At 39.3% G+C, this 17,359-nt stretch overlaps 2 protein-coding genes across 15 annotated transcripts in view; one reads left to right on the plus strand and one right to left on the minus strand.

Moving 5' to 3' along the window:
* LOC103552375 (uncharacterized) overlaps window positions 1-10,073 on the plus strand; it is a 55,450-nt gene extending 45,377 nt beyond the window's left edge. The window contains exon 6 of the mRNA XM_070561223.1: window positions 4,596-10,073. The gene's annotated coding sequence lies outside the window, so the exon portion shown is untranslated. The remainder of the gene's footprint in view (window positions 1-4,595) is intronic.
* KCNJ16 (potassium inwardly rectifying channel subfamily J member 16) overlaps window positions 1-17,359 on the minus strand; it is a 51,855-nt gene that overhangs the window by 19,954 nt on the left and 14,542 nt on the right. For 2 of the 14 annotated variants that reach the window (XM_070560129.1, XM_070560122.1), the window contains exons 1-2: window positions 7,549-7,676; window positions 3,544-3,616 (exon numbers count right to left, since the gene is read on the minus strand). The exons of 4 other annotated variants lie outside the window; for them this stretch is intronic. The gene's annotated coding sequence lies outside the window, so the exon portion shown is untranslated. Of the gene's footprint in view, window positions 1-3,543; window positions 3,617-7,548; window positions 7,726-17,359 lie in introns of those variants that run through there. 8 more of the 14 variants (XM_070560124.1, XM_070560131.1, XM_070560126.1 and 5 more) reach the window with 6 other exon arrangements.

Genomic DNA, 17,359 nt, shown 5'->3' on the forward strand with positions numbered 1-17,359 from the left:
TGAGACCTTTCCCAGGACTTAAGGTGCAAAGGTGCTTCCCCAGGATTCTGCTTTTGTGGTTAATTCTTGATTTTCTATGCTACTGAAGGAAGATGGTGACACAGATAAGCCACAGAAGGGAAGTAAAGAAAAATCAATTTGTATTTGGCTTGGAATAAATCACACACTTTGGAAAGAATGCCCCATTTCTACATATTGCAGACTATTAAAATGATTTTCTGTTCCCTGAATTCAAGCTATCAGACAGGCAGGATGTAATCAAGAGGAATATTCTGGGTAGTTGAGCAAAAGGCAATTTAGGAATTTTTATTTTTATTCCTTGGGCTAATTCATCCAGCAGATAATCTGCCGATGGAAATTTGAGTGGTACTTGGCTTGAACAAATAGATTTCCCACATCCAAATCGAAATTCATTCTTAGTCAAGAATGTACACAGTGTAGCAACATGGAGAAAGATTTCCAATATGGTTTTAAAATTCAACAATTTTTAGCTACTGATTTTATTAAAAATTACTTGTAACAATTATAACTCTAGCCTGCATGGCCTCCCTTTATTTGAGGGTGATTGGAGGAAGGGTTGGGGAGGAATATTTTCTCTGGTGATAAAATTACTTTTTGCTTCAACTTAATCAAAATGCCACTTTGCACCCATGTAGAGCAGATAACATTTATGAAAAATTCATTCAACTGATGAGCCTTGGCAATACTGCAGAAATTTAAAATCTTAATGGAAAGAATATGCTATGAACTAAAATAGCTTTTGCCATTCATAGTGTTTAGGACCAGAGGGAGAAATAATGGCTTTTTAACTGAGAAACGTAAACATCATTGGTATTTGAATTGCCAAATCTCATGTAACTTTCCTGTAGGAAGACAGATTGGATGCCCTCATTGAAAAAAATTAGAAACCAATCCTCAAAGACAGATTTTCAACAATTTGTGAATATGCCCATGCCAGCTTCCATATCCACAAACATTTAAGAGAGGAGATATAATAAGCTGAGGGAATATTTGCCCTGTTAGTCATTCGTTTTTGGCTAAATGGAACTAAAACCTTGTGAAAACCAAAGAAAGATAAGACCCTGCCCCTGATCCCCAGCACCACCAACCCAGAGTTTCCACATGATTCTTGGGTTCTTGATGCCTCTATGCCTAGGAACCACAATATCTATGCCTGTGCCATCAAGCAAAGCTGGTCTCCACTTTCTCTCCCCAGCAGGGCCATTTATGACCTCTGCCATTGTCATTTGAATCAAAGAACACTATCTGTATGGAAGCAACATAGTGAGATTTGTGACCTTGCCCATCTGTGAGCATATTTCCCAGTGCCTTTCCCCAAGGAGATTTTACTATCAGTTCAATAGAACAACAGTAATCAAAATCTCAGCTACCTAAACAGTGATGGCCTGGAAGTCGAAAAGTGCCATCAAGGAGTTCAGTGTTGTGCAACCTTGAAGGTCCAGCTCATAGGCAATTTGTGATGCTAATTACGATTTCTCTATGTGATCCCAGCTTCTACTTTTAGCTACATCTGCCCCTAGTCCAGCTAGATTTCTTCTTTCACAGCCTCAGTGCTGTGTCACTCTCCTCTAATCCTAAAAACAATCTTGAAACGCAGGTTTTATTTTATCTTTTATCTTTTGCAAATTCATAAACTAAGGCTTAGAGAAATGAAGTCTTGTCACAGAGCTGCAAACTGAAAGAGCTAGGATTGCAACCCAGGTCTCTAACTAGATTATAAAAGGTGCATAAAGGTTAATGTCATGCTCTTGGATATGTATATCTTTTGTACGTAAGGCTAGAACCAGGTTTTCTAGAATTAAAGAAATTGTACACTATTCCTGTAACTCCAAACAACAGCGTTGCAGGGAATGTTTCAGCATCTGTGGTTATTTTCAAGCTTTCTTAAGATATATCCACTCACTCTGCTGATAAGATCAGCCCTTGATGTGCATACGGATATACATAAGCACAAGGGACTGTTAACCAGCAAAACCCACCTGATCGAACCATTAAGAATCTAAAGAAGTGTCAGTAAGGAAAGGGGCCAAAGGAAGCCCAGACATGGGTTGGGGGCGGGGATACTATCAATGAGAACTAATTGGGTGATGCCTTTTCTCTCTGAGAAAAATGGTTTTAATTGTGAGATTATGCTGCCAATGGGTGGGCTGGAGGGAAGGCTTGTTGCCTTTGGACGCCCTTTGGAATTAAGCCAAAGCGTTTGAACACAAAGGGAAAAACAATCGAGTGTGGATGATGTCACAAAGCATCCTGAGGAAAGCAGCAAGGATAAAGCTTCCTACTGCTTGGATCCAAAGTACACAGACTTATTTTGGCATTAATTCCTTCTGCAGCCAGAAGCTTGACTCTTCTGAAGGGATTAGTCTTAATCAAAAAGACTCAGTGTTGAAGAGGAGGGTGTGTGGGTGCGTGCGTGTGTGCAAGTCTGATTCCTGCTCTGTGAGCTGGAGAATCAACATTCCCATCTCTCCTCCACACATGCTCTCTGTTGTGTGTGAATTCATTGTAACTAGGCAAAGCCCATTTTCACTGGGGTAGACAGAAAATTGGCTTGCTCTCCCCATGGACACTCTCAAACTGTGACCAGAAATCTGCCTTCTCTTATGATAATGGAGATTTCGGTCGCTCTTCTGGCTGGGAGAGACTCCCCTTCAAGGGCTAGCCAATTCTTAGAGATAGCAAAGGAGCCAGCTTGCAGCATGCTTTTGATATATAAACGAACTAACCCAGAGCCATACCTCCTCTATCTGGCCCCTACAACCAAGGAGGCAGTATTCTTCTGCCTTACGCATCCCAGAGCCAGGTACCAAGCAACTAGGGACCACCCATATAGCCCAAAGCCCACCAAAATTAGTCAAACTAGGCCATCTTAAGCTGTTCATCTTGCTTTTCCCATGCAAACTCCAATAGATGACATGGCCTAGGACTTGCCCTTCCTCCTATTTTCCGCCTCTTTTCCACCGTGGTGTCTTTCCCATGTGGCCCTGTATGGCGTGCTGTGCCTTCTGTCTCGAGGATCTGTGAGTATAATAAACTTTGTTTTTTCCTGAGCCTTGACTCTGGCAAGGCCACACTTGACTGACCATCTCATAAAAGAATACAAAAAAACATAAGTTTCGGATGGGAAAAAAATATATTTCCATCTTCATTTTAAAAGAAACTGCACAAGGGTAAAGAATGTATTATTGCTACAGATTAGAATTTTCTAGGTGGGAAGTAGTGCATTCCACTCTGGAGAGGTATCTTACAACGTTGTAGACAGAGGACAGCCAGTATTACGAGACTTGGGAGATTGTTGCTAAGGCTGACCTAGCAGCTAGTTGTGGAATAGAGACTCACAACTTCTTGCTGTCTAACATTTGGGCCTGGGGAGCTGAGAGGCTCACCCCAATGGCTGGGAACACTGATTTGGCAAGAATATAGTAATGCCTTTCTAAGTGTCAAATCTGATATATGTGGATTAATAGGCAGTATAATGGCCAGATTCCTAAGGTCAAAGACCAAGAATTTGGGATTACTTACTGGAGTGGGGCATTTGCCGTGCTCAGAGGCAGGTTCAGCTACATTGTGGAAGGGCAGAAGTTCAGTTGAGCTGCTAGAAGACAGTATAGGGAGAAAAGAGTGACAGGGATTTAGTTAATCAGCTTACTGGTCACCTCATAAGAAGACAAGGGACAAGAAAGAAGGGAAACATAGAGCTGGGGAATTTAAGAGAAGTGAGAGCAGGCAGCATACAGATATTCAAGTAGCAAACATTCCACATCAAAGGGGTATGGCCAGAAGTAATTGGGCCCGAGATATGGTGCTGGGGTTCAGGATCTGGGCTCCAGACTAAGATAAGCATCAGATGTAATCTTCAGTCTGAAAAGAAACACTTATTAAGTGCCAGGCATTTTACATCCACGAATTTACTGAGAACCATGTACCAAGATCATCCTTGTTTTAAGAATGAAAAATTGAAACTTAACTGGTTTGGCAGATTTGCCCAGGGTCTCACAGGTGGTAAATGTTGGGAAAAAAGGACTACAAGAAATGCATCTCACTCCATAACTAAAGTTTTAATGAGTAAGAGAGCTAGCTATTGGAAGCAGAATGAGGGTGAAGGTAGGTCTTTGGACTTGATCTCAGGGAAAAAGAGGAAATCCAGTCACTAGGACTGCGGCCCAAGTTCAGAGAAGAACTAACTGCAAGAGATGCTGGCTGAGTCTCCTGACATGTGTTTTGGAGCCACCTGGGGTCTCCACAGATTGACCCATCTCAAAGTTGAGAGCAGAGGGGCCTGCACGTGGGGCCAAAATTCCTTAACTCTGGGGATTGGAGAAATTCACAGCAGGGAAATCTAGACAGCTGATTACACTAACCAGTCTCAAACACAGAATACTAGCAAAGATGAGCAGTGATAAAGGGAGGAGTGACCATGAGCTTAAAAATATATCTTTCCCAGAGAGCAAGTCAACAAACATGTTTTTTCATCCACACAGAATTTCATGTGAAAGTAATAAAAGTTTTTTTAATTGGTGATATTTCATATCTAAAGAGTAATGTTCAATTCTGGGTATCTTGCTTTTTAATAGAAATCACTATAATAGTGAAGGACTGAAGAAGGAGACAGCACCGGAAGAAGAAATGAAGGAGAAGAAAATATGCACTCATGCATTCAAAATCTTCATTAAGCACCAACTGTGTTCCCCGTACTGTGCTCTAGATGTGCTGAGGTCATTGCAACATAACCCTGCTCCAAGTAGTTCACATCCTTGAATGCAGAGAAGGGACATCTTTATTCATGCAGTAGAGAACGGGGCTCTGCTTTGTGAGCTACGGCAGGACTAAGATCTATGTATGGAATTTATAGGGAAGTAGACTTCACATCTGTATCAAGAAGAAGTTTTTCACTGTGCATATCTCCAACCATCCAGTGCAGATTGGAATAATCTACTGAGAATTTGGATGATCAACTTGAAGAACATATAGAAGAGTTTCCTGAATTCGTTAGGAGGTTGAATTAAATAACTCTGAAGTTCTCTTTTTAAACAAAGATTTAAAGGTTTTATGTTATGCTATTCTTAACTAGTAAATAGCATTTTCTCCAGTTTTATAAGATGAACAGTGGTGAAAGACTGTCCAAGAGGATTAAAAGTAAACAATGTCAGAAAGATCTCATCTTCTCATTAAAGTAAAAACACTTGAATCTTCTAATTTCTTCAAATAATTATGAGCCATCTTGTCATGCCAGTAGGAAAGATCATCCTGACTCATCTTTTGGTACAATTTGTGCACTTGTTCATGCATTGACTTTTTATCTGATCTGATCTGTTTTTATTTTTTATTTTTGTGTGTGTGCTAAAGTTAAAAAAAACTCAGGCTTGATCATGGATTTTCTTAGCAAAAAATTAGGGAAAACCCAGGATAATGACTGACAGGGAAATTTCCAAGGGCAGGAGATGCTTCTGGATCAGTTATTTTTGTGTTCCAGGTGCCCCTAAATCCCACTGTGAGGGTGGGCATTCCATCTCTTGAAAGTTAACCAAATTCAAGTTTTGATGGTGTGGGTCCCAGGAGGGCCTTATCAGCTTCTTTCCATAGCCTATCATCCCAGATATTTAGGTAATGCAAACAAAATAGTGCCTTTACCTTAAAGACAGGATGTTTGGAGTCAGACTAATTTCTGTTTGAATCTCATCTCTACCACTTACCCATGTGAATTCAGACCAGTTATTTGACCTCTTTCATCCTCATCCCTTTAAAAAGGGTGATTATGAGAATTAAATCAGATAGCACTGTAAAATAGTAGGTGTCCCATAAATGCCAGTAGTTCGCACCTGAAGCTTATCACTTGAACAAAACTGGAACTTTGCTTGGCTGATTTGAAGCAGCCACTATGACAATGAGAGATGCAGATACTTTGATTTTAAAAGATCGAAATGTGAAATGACTGATTATCTTTATTAAACTATATAGACACAAGGGAGTCCCTGGCCCTAACTCTCTTCTGGAGCCTCAGTACCCCTCATGCCAGCCCACCCCAACATATCTTCCCTGACCTCAGCTGCCTGCATTGCCGGTGTGCAGAGATAGGGCTCCTCAGAGGGGCGAGGCCCAGGGATGGAATGCGGATGTCTGAGTGAAAGTTGAATATCATTGGTCAGAAAACTATGTCAGAAGCAGGTCAGAGCTGGTATAAATTGCCAGAACTACTTTTGGTATAGCAACAGTATTCCACCTTCCTTGTTACAAAATTGCAATTGGCTTCTGTTTTCTCAAAGCTGAGAACAAGACTGTGTTCCCTGGAACTGAGCCATTTGAGATATTACTCTGACCTTAGCTATTAACCCACTATCACTCTCTATATCAGAGTTTCCTTCGTCTCTAAAACAGAGCTAATAATAATTGTCTCCATTTAGTTTGTGCTCACTATGTGCCAGGTACCATATCGAATGAGATTAAATAATATCTAAGAGATAGATAATTATTAAAGGCTTTTGAAAAGGAGGCAGAGAGAAGCTAAGTAACTCAGGAAGGTCACACAGCTAATAAGTCGCCAATTTGAGCTCTACCTTCAAGATTATGGGCTTTCAGAACCTCTGGTATATTGCCCCCCGCTCTCTCTGAATTCTCAGGATTATTTCAAGGCTCATAGGAAATGAAAGAAGAAAAAGAAGGGCTTTTAAAAAGAAAAGCTTACAATTTCCATAAATAAGACATATTTATGGTTAAACCCATGGTCGTGCATCTATACAGTCTTGGACAACCTGCATTATCTCAACCTCTACTCCTTCCACGAGTGAAATGGAAACCTGAAGGTATGGAATGGAACAGATGCTATTTACTCCGTAGCAACAGTTCAGATTGCAAATCGAAAGACAACAATAAATAAAAAATAAACATTAAAAGTTAGAAAGCCCAGTGCTTTTATACACAATCAGATTTCAGTGCTTGAGGAGTTTATTATTTATTGAAGTTACCTTTGGGCAGTTTTTTTTTTTCCTAAAGCCTCTTTACAGTATTTCTGTCTATATTTTTAGTTGTAAAGATGTAATTAATTACAAATCAATGACAGCATATTTCTTCACACAGTTTCAAATTCTTAATGCCGCTTTGTTGTCACTTTGGAACAATGGAAGAGTGACAAAGACATACAAAAAGACGGTTTTATGAATGACTATTTCCACAGGAAATTAAAGACTCATCCTTTTTCCACAGTGTCCCACGTCAATAAGTAATGTTCAGCTGGTTAAGTCATCAAGCTTTTAGTCTCTTTCTCCCTGAATGTTACTTCCCTTAACTGATCTATAAATGGCACTCACATTCTTAATCTGTTCAGTTCAGCACTCCCCAGAGATTGTATGACAAAAAAGAAAGACTATTCCCAGCCAGACCATAGAGCAATAAAGCATGACAACTGAGCCAAAGGAAGCATCATAAAGGTGCCTATTAGAAGGCGTACACACAAAAATGAATGAGCTTAAGAGAGCCAGCGAGCAATTAGTTCAGGCTTGGATTGCTTCGTAACCCACTAAATGGTCTTACCTTAGTTACAGATAATGAAGTTCTGATCAAAACCCCATGTCCTTTTCATCTTCTAAGAGCACTGTAGCTAGACATCTCAGGGTTCTTTTCTTTCTGCTCCTTCGTGCTTTCTCTAAAGCTGTCGGCACCTACCGCCATGGAGATGAGAAACTCCACAGGAGAATCTTGCTCTTCTTTGCTTTTCCGGACACATTCACCACACACAAAGGCCACTGAATTCTCAGCTTCACTCCAGTGAATCAACACTTTCTTTAACTGGTTCCCATGCCTACACGTAGGTAGTCTTGCCAATGGTGGCTTACAGAAAACAAGAATGAAGACGAAATCTCCTTCCTCCCTGCCCATCTACATCTTTGTTTTTTGATCAAACCTTTGTGAGCTTATTCAAGAACAAGAATCTCCCCAAATCATAAAGTGGCCAAAAACTGCCCCTAAACTTCCTCCTGTCCCAGAAGACTAGATTTTCTCCTGCTGACACCTCCAGGCTGCATAGCTTCCTTCAAGTGTGTTCTTCTTAAGTGTAGGTGCTCTGATTGTCACAGTAAAGATTTTTCTGTGCAAACACACACCCTGTCTATGTAACCTTACACCTAAGGCAAACAGCCTCTTGACCAGTATCATTTCATTTGGATTCCAAGGAAATGTGTGCCCCTGGAAGATCATTGACAACCTCAGTAGTGGTCCCAAGGACAAAGTTTAGATGTTTTTCTGAGAAGTTGGTTTTGTTTTGTGGCTTGCTTGTTTGCTTCTTCTAAGTTTGGGATAAAGAAGGGAATATGTTTCTTACTCAATGTCCATTTTTCATCTATAAGGAAGTCTTATAATTTGGAATAAGCTAGTCATGAAAACGTGGACATTTATAAGACATCACGTAAATGCTAGTGCCATTTACTGAAATGATAGAACTGGGAGAGAAGCAAAGACAAGGATTCCAGTGACTAAGCTCTGGGGCAACTCAGTTGGAAGTTGGGAAGATGAGGAGCATCCAATGCAGGAGACTGAGAACGAGAATTGCCTGAAGTAGTAAGAAAACCATGAGATGTGGTATGAAGTGAAGAAAGTGTGACAAGAAAAAAGGAGTGATCATCTGTGTCAGAGATTAATGATAGGTCAGGATAAGGACTAAGAACTGATTATTGAATGCGACAATGTGATGTAACTTCGATGAAAGATATCTCAGTAGAGTTTTGGAGAAAAATGTCTGATTAGATGAGAAACAAGTGGGAACAGGAAGTAGAGACAATATGCATCCCATTTGTAGGGAGTTCTGCTATCAAATGGAGTAGAAAAATGCAGTGATGGATGGGAAGAAACATGGGGGTCAAGAAAGGTTTATTTTTCAGGGAGAGAGTTTTTTGTTTTGTTTTAATATGGGTGATGTTACAATTTGTCACATAGGATATTGTCAACTTATTAATTTATTAATTAAGGAAATGTTCTACAATTACTCATGTGTCATTTCTATTAAAAACAAGTACTTTTTGGGGCCTGGCTGGTGGTGTAGTGGTTGAGTTCGTGCACTCCACTTTGGCAGCAGCCCAGGGTTTGCTGGTTCGGATCGTGGGTGCTGACCTACACATCGCTTATCGAGCCATGCTGTGGCAGGCATCCCACATACAAAGTAGAGGAGGATGGGCACAGATGTTAGCTCAGGGCCAATCTTCTTCAGCAAAAAAGAGGATTGGTGGTAGATGTTAGCTCAGGGCTAATCTTCCTCAAAAAAAATATATTTTATTTACTATCTCAGTGTTGTTAAATAGCAGTCAGAATGGGAGAATATGAGGAGAGATGCACATAGGTTGGTAGATGAGAGCCAAGGTTTCTGCGTGGCAAAAAGTCAAACAAAAAATGGAAAGCATTGGAGGAACTTACAAGGCTGAAGGAATGGGCAGAGGAACGTTAGAGAAGATTAAAGGTGTGCAAATGAAAGGTATTGGTCTTGGAGAAAAACTATACAAACTATTCTTATGAAAAGGCATAAGAAAATCAAACTGACTAATTCAGCAAGTAATTTGAAATAGGGGAAAAGAAGTCTGTCTTTTATGTGGTACACTGTAGATAGTAGGTAACAGACAAAATTGTTTATTTTAACTTGATTTTCCATACCCAATGAAAACTTTTAAGTTGTTTCCCACGGGCTCAGCCCCTGCTGAAACCACGCCTTCAGATAGACCCAAACAAACTTCACAGATGCCGTTTTTTGCTGGCCTGAGGGCTTCCTGTTATTCTAACTGCCTGGCCATCATAGGATACAGAGGAAGTGTCTGAAGTCCTCACTACTAAACAGCACGTTCCTGTCCCACTACTTATGAAAGTCTCTCCCACCACTTCTGATCCTAAAGTTATTTGAAACTTGCTAACTTATTTTCCTCTCTTTAGCCAAACTGTACTAGAGTAGATCATCCTTAAAGACGTCAAAATCTGGAATCAGAAATAAATCAGTAATAAGTTGGTTTGCCTGTACTTCCTCTGAAATTAATGATAATTATTTAACTTTAAAATTAAATAATGAGGCTTAATAAGAATTTCTGTTTGGGTCATTTTTTTGTCTAAATTTGAATGAATTATTTTTCCCGCTGGTTGTTGTACCAACTCCTAAATACACACATTACCAAGAAAAAACCCTCTGAGAATTGCTAAAACGTCTGAGTCAGGTACTGTCAGGGGAGAATTCAACTCAAAATAGAAATCCTCAGAAGGGCACTAGCAAAACAAGAAATCATTGCCTGAGAACCTCTACAATACACCCTTGAGTTGGGCCCCAGTCTCTGCTTGAGCATTTTCATTGACAAGGATCTCATTGACCCCTCACGTGCTCTGTTCCTATTTTATGATGACTCAACTCTACCAATGAGGAAGTCCTTCCTTAAACTCAGATAAAAACGTGTCACTCCATAGCTTTCACAAGACTTTCCTGTCCTCATGCTGTCCCTCTGCAAAACAAGTCTTGTACTGCTTCCAAGAGCCAGTTCTTCATACAAAAAAAGAAGGAATCTTATAGCTGCTGCTTAGTTTCTGACTCAGTCTTCACTTCTTCCATTGGAAAATCCCCAAAGCCTCTTATTATTCCGGATATGCATAGTGATTATTTAATTTGTCACTTTTGAAAATGAAAAGAGTAAAATGATAAGTCACTAAGACAACAGGCATCAACGAGGACTGCTAGGAAATTTAGTCAACTTATTTATATGCAGTGTTGTGCTGGCAAAATTTAATAATGGCCTCTCTAAGGAAAAAATGACTGACGGGTAGAGTATGCCAATTTCAGTGGTGTAAATACTCCAACCATGGCCGATTTCAAGTTACTGATCTGGTGTCTCAGAATGTAGAGTTGATAAGAGGTGTGCACATTGGCTCTTGTGGGCTGCTATGAGCCTGCTCCAGCACAGCACTGTATGATAAGCTGTGTTTTAGAATTTGTTCAATGTCCTGGCTGTCCTCTGAATGTCTCTTTCCACATGTGATATGTTTTAATCGATAATTGCTGAGGTGTTGTTTGGCCAGCCCAGGATCAGTTCAGATTCCACTCGAAATTCCACTTCAAGGGTCCAATTCCATCAAAATTCAACTTCAAAGGATCTATGAATGGAGAGGTATGCAGTCACAGAGGAAGCCTTCAACTTCTAATATTTGGGTCAGAAAAAGAAAATTTCCCTAGAGCGTCTGTACTGGAAATAAAATGGGCAAAGTTGATACATTAGGGTACATTTTCATTAAATTATTTATACCACTAAGCAACGATTATATACCACTAGGCCTTGATTAAGTCGTCATCGTTTTTCTTAATGGAACAGAAAAGAAACTGGGTTTAAAACTGCTGGCTTGTTAAGAGAGAGACTGCAAAAAATTATTTAAAGTTTTAAACGTTTCCATATAATTCAGGAAGCATTTATTAAGTCCTGATCATGCATTGAGGAAACCCTATAAATATTCAACGTAAAACTCTACTAATGAATAAACTTGTTTTCACGATTAGCCTTTTTCACTCTTGGGTAGGTTCCTACTTTCTTAAAAGCCATGGATATGTTTGTTTTTGTTCTTCAGTGAATCCATTCTGCATAGTCACTTGTGAGTCACATTTCCCCAAGGGTGTAATTTACACCCTTACTCTTTTCATACTGAATGCAACTGGTGGCGACAAACTGTGTTAGCACTGCATAAGAGTTAGCAGGACAAATAAAAATGTTGATTTGGCCTGATCACGGCATCTACAATGGGGAAAAGTAGGAGATAGAGCTGGAGTGTCAGCAGCATCTGGTAAATCAGATTAAAGAATTTTGATTATTCTAAAGCAGATTAAACGGCTTTGATCAAGGGAGTAAAACAATCTGATTAACATTTAAGAGAATGAATTCTGGCAGTGATGGTGAGAATGGATTGGCCAGACAACAGATAGGGAGGGCAGTAAGGGAGATATCGCATAACCTAGGGGAATAAAGCAAAGGGAACAGATTCAAGAGATATTTGGGAGTCGGAATCCACAACAATCAGAAATCCATCAGGGAGGGAGGAGAGAAAGGAGAAGAGGAGTTGTGTAGTGAAGGGATGGGGAAGAGTCAAGGATGATTCCGCGGAAAGGATACACCTGCACAGCTTCAATCAAGTCTACGGGTTGGGTGGCAAGGAGTTTGTGACTTTATCTCCTGGTGGTAGAGGAGACAGGACTAGAGATTTAAAGAGAATGGAAAACATTTGAAATAGTCACTGCAGGGAAATTGAAAAATATGTTATGTGGAGCTGCATTAAGGGCCTGTTCTTGGTAACATTTCCTCAAGAATCTAATTGAATACGTATATTTTGAAAGAGTGTTCCAGATACTCTGCATAGGTCTTTCCACTTCCCTGTAATGACCCGTTCCTCTAATTTCTAATGAAACCCACCAAATGAAACAAACACTTTTTGATTTAAGAATTTTAACAACGTAACTCATTCCATTCTTGGTTTCCAGATTGACCACTAAATGGACTTTATGACAAAAATAGTGAAAATCCCACAAATACTTGTTCCAAAAACATTTGTGGGAACTCACCCCCCTTTTCCCCCCAAACAAATCCCTGACATCAGCGAGGGGACAGGAGTGCAGAAGCAGGGCAGTTGACGCTGTCCTTGCATGGAACTCCGGAATTTAGGGAAGGAACAAACCCAGTGAGGTCATGTCTAGTTTGGGATTAAATGGCTAACTCTGATTCCGTGATCCTATTAAGAAAAATGCACATAAAATGCCCAAGAATTTTTCCTTTGTTTGATTCAGAAATTAAACTTGCACACGTCATGTCTGCAAAACAAGCATTTCACCGTGTCAGATGCTCTCTTTGATGGAAATAGGATGTAAAAGAGAAGAGAGAACATGCTACCTTCCTCAGCTGGCTGTGTCATGTTCCTTACCGCACCTCTGGAGTTACATATTTTAAATGTAGATTTGTCTGCACTCTAAAAAGTAAACTTTATATCCAAAAACTTTAACCAAGTCTCTAGCTATAACCTGCTCAACCAGTGGAGGCTATTGAGAGTGCTAAGATCGAAACATATTCCTGACTGTCTAATACCAAATCACCCCAGTTCTGAGAGACCTGGTTTTCAGCATAGCAGAAGGTGGACATCACCCACATTATGAAGACAATTGCCTTCATTCTCCATATGATATAATACATATATTTTCTTATAATAGTGCTTCCCTGGCACCTAATACCTAATCTGAAAAACTAGCATGTTCATCAGGGAAATGCAAATCAAAACTACACTAAGATACCGCTTTACATTTGTTAAAATGGTTATAATCACTAAGACTAAAAAAAGCAAATGTTGGAGAGGGTGTGGAGAAAAGGGAGCCCTCATACACTGCTGGTGGGAAGGCAAACTGGTTCAGCTACTATGGAAAACAGTATGGAGGTTCCTCAAAAAACTAAAATTAGAACTACCATATGACTCAGCTATCCCACTACTGGGCATCTACACAAACAACTTGAAATCAACAATCCAAAGTAATATATGTACCCCTATGTTCATTGCAGCACTATTCACAATAGCCAAGACATGGAAACAATCCAAGTACCCATCGACCGATGATTGGATAAAGACGATGTGGTATACATATACAATGGAATACTACCCAGCCAGAAAAAAGACAAAATCATCCCATTTGCAACTACTTGGATGGACCTGGAGGGAATTATGCTAAGCAAAATAAGCCAGACTAGAAAGACAGACACCATAAGATTTCACTCATATGTGGAATATAAACAAATACATGGACAAAGAAAACAGTTCAGTGGTCACCAGGGGAAGGGGGGTGGGGATGGGCACAGGGGGTGAAGGGAAGCACTTATGTGGTGACAGACAAGAAATAATGTACAACTGACATTTCACAATAATGTAAACTATTATGAATTTAATTAAAAAAAATTCTAGCATGTTACCAGCAATTTCCAAATCTTTGCTCCAAATGTTCTGTTGTCACATCAGATACAAAAAAATATTGTTCATTTAAAAATACAAGCACCTATTTTGATGTAATAACCATAGCTATTACTTATTGAATACATATGTATTACATACCAGGACTTTGGTAACCGTTTTACAGAAATTATCTGTTTTAATTATTAAGCAACCCATAAAATAAGTACTAGTGTCACTAGTAATTTTTAAATAAGAGTTGAAAATGTTGATAGACTCTCCCAAAGTTTCACCATGAATAAAATTTATTGACAGGGTTAGAACTGAAACCTCTACTATCAAAGATCACACACTTCTCAGTTAATAAAGGCAAAATAGACCTTCTCAAAGAAATAGAGCCAATTTGAACTAACCACGGGTGAATGTCCCATTTCTCCTCCGTAGTTCCACAAAGAAAACAATGAAGCACACCAGATTGTGTGCAGAAGACTCGCAAGCAGTGAGGCCTTTGCTGTGATGACTTAGAAAGAGGACTGAGTAATACATATGCCAAATTATCACAGATCAGGGCTAAGTCAAAGGAATCTTGACCCAAGTTTGAACCAATTTGAAGTTTTTTTGGCTTTCAAAGTTATTGGCACTAAATTTAATATCTAGTTGACCCCAACTGATTTTCTTAACTCCGGCAGGGCTCGTCTTGCCATTTAAAGGTTTCTATATTGAAATTACAATAAACAGCATATTGTTGGAAATAAACAAAGACCCTCCAAATGAAAACAAGCAGGAGCTATCATTCAGAATTTGCTACAACAAGGGAGTCAGCCACCATCACTTGCATTTGGCAGAGACTTAAAGGTGGGCAGAGGAGTGAGAAAATGCTACAGTGAAAAAAGAGAAGGCTTTAGGTATGGTCTGATCAGAGGCTGTTGGCATGAGGAAGCTGGAGGTGGCCTGACTAGAAGCGGGGCCTACTGTGTGACTGGTTTGGGAAGCACATTTTGCTTTCTCTGGTTGGTTCTAAGAAGCAGAGGAAAAAAATAGGGAAGTTGGAAGTTAGTGACCAGTTCTTGACAATTTGGGGCCCATTACTACAAAGATTGTGGTTTATCGTCCCTATTTTCTATAAAGGTTATGGATGAGAATTGTATTGTCATATATGGTCTTGGACATCGTTTATTTGTATGTTCAACCTCCCAACATAAGCAACACAATATGGTGGTAAATGAAATGTGGGACATCAACCTTACAAAAACATGCTTCTTGAACCTATAGCTTCCACGTTGATACTTACAAATTGAATCACTTGTGAATAAACTCCCCCCCAAATAAATTATTCACTTTCTTCTATTATATGAGCCAAATATGCATTTAATCATTCTTTTTTTTTTCTCTTTCAGGGCATCTTGGCTTTCTTAGAAATCTAATTATCTATTAGCCAATATATTAAAGCTAGATTGTTTTAATTGTAATTGAATCGTTCTGATCTCAGTGAAAACTATCATAACAAATACTCAATGATAATGGTTTTTCTGTGGGGAAATTGCATGGCCTTGCAATATAAGATCTTGAGAACAACAGCTCCTGCCACCTTTCACAACTGGTAAACCATAGCAAGTTGGATGCATCATGTTCTTGGAAACATGGCATTTTGCCCACTTTGCATTTACTTTCAAGCATGAATCTATTTTAACGACCCAAAATTATTTTAAACCTGGGGGGGTAGTGTATAATAAATTTCAGCCTTGTCAAATCTACCAATTCAAACTTGATTTAGTCATAAAAAATAAGGTAAATGTATTTTACCATTTTCCCCACCTTTTCTGCTGGCTATATTTCTCTGGCTTATTACCTCATTGGCTAATAAAGTACAGTGGATGCGTGTAGTGATTTAAATATTTTGCCAACCCATTCTTTCAATCTAGATGGTGTCTGTTTATACAATAGTTACTTTCACTAACTGTTAGCAGCTCAAGTCCTTTCAACTTCCGCAACTTTCTCAAATTCACAAATGCAACACTGACTCATCAATACTATGCAGATGTTTCAGCACGTCAATGTTTTCTTTCATGGAAAGATCCATTTGATATTCTCACCTTTCCACCTTCCACCCCCCACTGCTTGAAAATATTGCTATCGCTGCCGTGAAAATAAGGACCAAAAGACAGTCTTGGCAAAAAGGGTTGAGTCAGTTATTCCATGCAGACACTCCTTGAAGTTTACTTTTATTTTCACTTTGATTTTTTTCTGAAGCCTTAAGTAGATGCAAATGTTACTATTGTTATTTCTCTTTAGGCTAGGAAGTCTGGAAAATATAGAGGAAGCTTCAGAACACACAGTTATCTGGGGCACAAGAAAGTTATGGAAGAAAATCTGAGTCATGAGCTGTTCTGTCAATACTCAAATCCTTATTTTCTCCATGTTTATAGGATAACTATTTGTGAGAATACTTCACATCTTTTACCTTTCCTCAATCTACAGTTAATTTTTCTTTTTATTTTCCCTTTTTATTTGGCCTTTCCCTTCCTCTTTGTGAAACATCTTCTTCCATTTTGTTTATTATCAGCATTAAAGTTGCCTGTTTACTGACAGCTCATCAAATTCCAACAGTTATGGCAAATTACAAAAGAATAGTCAAGCCATGACTCTTCAAAGGGATGAAAGAGTCAAAATAATAAGTAGAAAAATAAATGCTTTCACCTAATATTAACTTACCATTCCATAATTGCCAACATAAACTAAAAACTCAATAATAGAAAGAATTATTAAGAAAAGGAAAGTGAGGTAATCTTCATTTCATTGTGTTTCTCTACTCTTTTGTGAGGAACGTCTAGGGACTCTCATTTCTTTGTCATCATCTTCTGTTATGGGTTGAATAGTTTTCTCCCCAAAAGATATTTTGAAGTCTTAACCTCTGGTACCTGTGAATGTGACCTTATTTGGAATTAGGGTCTTGGCAGATGTAATCAAGTTAAAATGAGGTCATTAGGGTAGGCCCTAATCCCATTTGACTGGTGTCATAAGAAGATGGAACATATACAGAGAGAAGAAGCCATGTGAAGATGGAGGCAGAGATGAGATCTATGCTGCTACAAGCCAAGGAATGTCTGGGGCCACCAGGAGCTGGAAGAGGCAGGGGAGGAGCCCCCCTGGAGGCTTTGGAGGAGGGAGGCCAGCCTTGATTTCAGGCTTCCAGCCTCTGGAACTGTGAGATAATATATTTCTGTTTTAAGCCACTCAGTTACGGCAGCCTTGGGAAACTAATACAACATCCATATTTGCATTTGAGAGGCTATTTTATATCTTTTAGAAATTTCTTCCTCTCTGAGCAATCTTCTACTACCTTTCAACTAAATGTATAGACTCGTAAGTAATTGATTTATTTCCAACTATAAAATCACCTGCCCGGCAGAGGTCAGGT

This window comes from Equus przewalskii, chromosome 10, assembly GCF_037783145.1.
Source record: "Equus przewalskii isolate Varuska chromosome 10, EquPr2, whole genome shotgun sequence".
Lineage (NCBI taxonomy): Eukaryota > Metazoa > Chordata > Mammalia > Perissodactyla > Equidae > Equus > Equus przewalskii.